Genomic DNA, 5,950 nt, shown 5'->3' with positions numbered 1-5,950 from the left:
TGACAGTATGCAGAGGCTGAGATAAAGCAAACTTTAAGAGAGAAGCAAAATGCCCTGTGGTTGTTAAGGCACTTCCACGCATATTCTAGAACCCCTTGCCTCTGAGAGTCTCCAGGGCCACTAGAAATACCCACAGGTGGTATATATATATATATATACATGTATATATATAGATATATATTTTTTTCCCAGAAGTTGAAATAGATCGGTTTCCTTATAGTTTGTTCTTTTCTTGGTCATACAAGAAAACTCCACTTAACAAACATGGTCCCCTCACTTGCTGTTCAGAAAGTAAGCAGAAATCCATTTAAAACCAAAAACCGAAACCAGAGGACTAGTTCCTCAAAAGACAGAGCCCGTGACTAGGACTATGGGCAGTTAAATAAAAGCAGCAGCAAATACGTGTGAAGGCACAACTGAGGGACCAACTGTACTGCTGTAGCAGTTAATTTTTATGTAATCATATAACGAATGTTTGTTAAGTATTTTATTCTGTGTTAAACCTTGGATATACAGCAGTAAGTAAAAGATTTACCTGCCCTCATGGCGTTTACATACCATAAAGAAGGGAAAGATTAAAGACATCAACACAAGCATTTCTAGTAATGACAGTGATGTGGCTCCATGAGCCTTCCCACAGATGATAGTTACGAAGTTTGTACAAAAAAATTTTTAAAAGTATTTCTAGGAATGGGAAAACATCCAAAAGCAGACAGAAGCCAGAGGAGAGTTTACTTTTAAAAAACTGCAACTGGAAGGAGTAAGAATTGGGAATTTGTAGTTATCTTGCCTGAAGATGTCTCCCAACTCTCCTGGCTCACACAAAGGAAAGTATCAGTCACATTATAGGCTCAGGGTTCTAGAGAACAAAGTTCAGGGGGAATTTAAGAGGGAAATCTGTGAGCAAGAGAATGGCAAACGAATTGAAGCCCAAAAACTTGAGTATAAATTTGGCCCAAATCACTGGTTGACCACTAAATTCTGCATCTGTGGGGGAGAATGACGTCCCTCTTGACAAAGACATCAAAACACAGGCAACGGTCAGAAAAGAATTTAGTCTTTAAAGATAGAGCTGCACCGTGTGAGTTCTCTGAACGTACCAGGGGTAAATCTAAATATTCAGCAGCCAGAAGCCATAAGAACTGAATAGAGATATCAAGAGCTACACACCATCAGGGAGACAGAATTTTCAGTCTGATTCCAAGCAAATTAACTGCTTGATAAAACAACAACAACAACAACAACAGAAATACTCAGAATAATGTGACAGAATTCAGAGTAGTTACATTGTATTTTCTACAATGTCCACTTTTCAAGCAAAAATTACTAAACATGCAAAGAAACAGAAAACTGTGACCTATACTCTGAAAAAAAAAAAAAGTCAATAGAAACTGACTCTAATTGGGCCCAGATGTTGGCCCCATTAGACTTCCAGCTAGCTATTATAAAGTGGTCAAAGAATTTTTTTTTAATGGTCTTAATGAATGAACAGTTAGGAAAACTCAACAGAGAAAGGACAACTATAAAAAATAGAAATTCTAGAGCTCAAAAGCACAATAACTGAAATGAAAAACTCACTGGATTTAAAGGCAGAGTGCAGTGTCAGGAGAAAGAATCAATGAATTAAAAGAGATTGATAGGAATCACCCAATCTGAAGAACAAAAAGGAAAAGAGCTGACATAATGAACGGAGCACCAGAGATTTATGGGACACTATCAAGAGATACAAAGTAGGTGTAATTGAAATGATAGGAGAATGGAAAGGACAATTTTTTTAAAGAAAAAAAATCTTCTAAAAAAAGCTTCCTAAATTTTGTGGAAAATGTTAACTTACAACTTTAGGAAATTCATCAAACCCCAAGAAGGATAAAACATCAAAGTCAAAAGGCTGAAAGTAAAAATAAAGAGAAAATCTTCAAAACAGCCAAAGATGACATGTTACATGTAGGAGAATAATGACATGATTAATGGCTAACTTCACATCAAAATAATGGAAGCCAAAAAACTTTAGGTTGGCATATTTCAACCACTGGAGAGAGAGAGGAAAAAAAAAACTGGCAACCGAGAATTATGTATCCAAAGAATTTATCATTCATAAATGAAAGAGAAATTAAAGTGTTGTCAGATAAACAAAACTAAGATGATTTATTGCTAGCAGAACTATGTTATTAGAAATACTAAAGGCAGAGTGCCTGGTTGGCTCAGTCGGAAGAGCATGAAACTCTTAACCTCAGAGTCGTGAGTTTAAGCCCTATGTTGGCTGTAGAGATTACTTTAAATAAATAAAACTTAATAGAAAAAAAGAAAGAAAGAAAGAAAGAAAGACCAAAGAAAGATTTTGAGGCTGAAGAAAAATGGCATCATTTAGCTACTCAGATTTATGGGAAGAAATGGTGAGCACCAGAAATGGAAAATGTGTGGGGAAATAACAAGAACTAAATACATGCACACAGGCACACACAACACCTTTTCTTTTCAACTCTTAATTTCATTGGAAGACACATAGCAATTTAAGCAAAATTGAAAAAAACAATATTGGGTTGTTTTGGGGGGGTTGGGGGGTTTTGTTGTTTTTCAAATATTTTATTTATTTATTTGACAGAGAGAGAGCACAAATAGGCAGAGTGACAGGCAGAGAGAGAGGGAGAAGCAGGCTCCCCATGGAGCAGGGATCCTGATGTGGGACTCGATCCCAGGACCCTAGGATCATGACCTGAGCCAAAGGCAGATGCTCAACCGACTGAGCCACTCAGGTGCCCCATGGGTTGTTTTTTGTTTTTGTTTTTTTTAAGATTTTATTTATTTGAGAGAGAGAAAGAGCACAAGCAGGGTGGGGAAGTGGCAGAGGGAGAGGGAGAAGCAGACTCCCCACTGAGCAGAGAGCTGACATGGGGCTCGATCTCAGGACCCTAAGATCATGACCCGAGCCAAAGGCAAATGCTTAACTGACTGAGTCATCCAAGTGCCCCAATAAAACTATTCTGTTGAGTTGATAACATGTCTTAATGTCATATTTGTATGACAAAAATAACACTAAAAATGGTGGGGGGGCAGGGAAATTAAAATATACTGTTGCAAGATTACTATACTTTAGTTGAAATAACTCAAATAAAGTAACTCTAAATAAATTGTGATAAGCTAAAGATTTATGTTGTAACCTCTAGAACAACCACTGTAAAAAAAATGCAAGAATTAACTTGATAGCCAGAAAGCCAGACACCAGAGGAATTTAAACAAAATATTTAAAAATGTTTGATTAAAAAATATTTGATGAACACAGAAAAAAATTGGCAAGGAGGAACAAACAAACATATGAGATGAGACAAAATAAATAGCAAAATGGCAGACCTAAAGCCAACTATCTCAATAACTGCACCAAATTTAAATATTCAATCATTAAATATTCCAATCAAAAGATATGATTGTCAGGTTGAATAAGAAAGCAAAAACCAGTTATATGCTGTCTATAAGAGATACTCTTTAAATATATAGGAACAAACAAGTTAACAGTAGATGGATTGAAAAAGATATAGCATGTAACAGTAAGCACAAGAAAATGGGAGTGGCTATATTGATTGCAGACAAAATAGACTTCCATAAGGTATATTCTTAGAAATAAAGAGGGAAACTTCATAATGGCAAAATATGAAGAAAATAGAACAATTTATCAATCTAATAACAGAGCTTCAATTTAGTGAAGCAAAAATTGACAGAGAAATGGACATATCCATAATCACAGTTAGAGACTTTAACGCTCTTCTCAGTGATTGACAGATTAGCTAGACAAAATTAAAAAAACATCATTGAAGACCTAGAAGAACTAAATGAAACTATCAACCACTTTTCCCAAGTATGATTTACAGAAGACTATACCCAACAAATGCAGAATATACATTCTTTTAAATTAATATAGCATACATTCACAAAGGTAGAGTACATGCTGAAAAATAAATCTTAATATATTTCAAAAGATTTCTGTCTTACAGAGTGTTTTTTTTTTTTTTTTACTACAAGGAACTATAACCCAACAACAATAAAATTTCAAGAAAACTCCAACATTTTGAAATTAAGCAATTTGCTTTGAAATAACCCATGGGGCAGAGTAGAAATCATGAGGAAATTTTTTAAATGTTTCACTCTAAATCATAATGAAGCACAACATACTGAGATTCGCAGAATGCAGCAAAAGCACTGCTTAGAGGAAAGTTTATAGCTTTAGATGCTTATAGTAGAAAAGAAGAAAAGTGTGAAACTAACTAGCTTCCAGTTTAGGACACCAGAAAAGGAAGAGCAAATTACATGCAAAGTAAGTAGAAGGAGGAAATAATGAAGATCAGAGTGAAAAAAAATCAAAGAAATAGCAGTAAACAACAGAAAAAACAAACAAAACAAAAATCCAGTTCATTGAAATACTTAATAAATTAAGAATATTTTAAAAAATGAGAGAACACAAATTATCAATATCAATAGTGAAAGCGGAGATAGCACTACAGGTCTTACAAACATTAAAATGATTATAAGGAAATATCAGGAAGAACTTTATGCCAATAATTACAACCATGTAGCTGAAATAGATGAATTCCTTTAAAGACACAAATTTCCAGAACAGAGACAAGAAGAAGTAAAAAATCTGAACAGCCTCAGGTTTAAAAAAAAAAAATTGTTTTAATTAATTATAAAAACTTTCCCACAAGGAAAACTCCAGGTCCAAATGAATGACTCACCAGGTCAGTTGTGAGTTACAAAAAAAAAAAAATAATAATAATAATACAAATTTTACATAAACGCTCTCAAAATATACTTTCCAACTTTTTTTTTTCTTGCCAATATTACTCTGGCACTAAAACAAGACTGGAAATCTTTATAAGAAAAAGAAACTACAAATCAATATTCTTCAAGACTATACACACAAAATTTACTTAACAAAATGTACCAAATTAAATGCAACAAAACATAAAAAAAGAATACCTCTTGAGCAAATGGGATTTACAGCCTAGTTTAACTTCAATAATCAATCAATGTGATTCATGTATTAAAAAAATAATAAAAACAAAAAAACGATTTTTCTCAGTAAATGCAGAGAAAGCATTTGACAACTTCCAAAATCTATTCATAATAAAAACTAGTAAACTAGTAATAGCAGAACCTTCTTCACACTGATTTTAAAAATCCATAAAAAAACCCACGAATAACATCATCAGCATACTACATGATAAAAACTGAATGCTTTCCACTAAGATCAGAAATGAGCAGGGATGTCTACTCTCACCACTTCAACATAGCATTGTACTTGAGCTCTAAGACATTGCAATACGGAATGAAAAGATATAAAAGTGACTGTAACATTTTCTATTCCCACCAACAGCATTTGAGAATTTCAATTATTCCATATCCTCACCAACATTTGCTATTGTCAATTTTTAAAAAGATTTTGGCCATTCTAAAGATTGTATAGTAGCATCTCATTGTGGTAAGTAGTGATTTTGAGCATCTTTTCATGTACTCATTAGCCATTCATACATATACATATTGGAAAGGAGGAAATATGTCTTTATTTGATGATTCTATGATCATACATATAGAAAGTCCTAAAGACTTAACCAAAAAAATGTTCCTAAGTCTAATAAGTGAATGTATCAAGGTCGAAGAATTCAAGGTCATTATACAAAACCAATTGCATCTGTATACGCTAGCAGTGAATAACCGGAAAATTAAATAAAAATTACCATTCCATTTTACCATAGCATCCCAAACATGAAATACTTGGAGATAAACCTAACAAGATACATGCAGAGCTCTTACATCTTTTTATTTCTGGAACTCCCATAAGCATTTCACACATTAGTTATAGTACTTTGTTGTAGCGAATTGTTTATTTGTAAAAATTCTGGGGCAAAGATCCTGTGTTGTCATCATTTTATCATCAGTGCCTAGCATGGAGCCCAACTAA

Source organism: Ursus americanus, chromosome 19, assembly GCF_024610735.1.
Source record: "Ursus americanus isolate L20-20 chromosome 19, mUrsAme1.1.p, whole genome shotgun sequence".
In the NCBI taxonomy this organism is placed as follows: Eukaryota; Metazoa; Chordata; class Mammalia; order Carnivora; family Ursidae; genus Ursus; species Ursus americanus.
Note: the sequence above shows the minus strand (reverse complement) of the source record.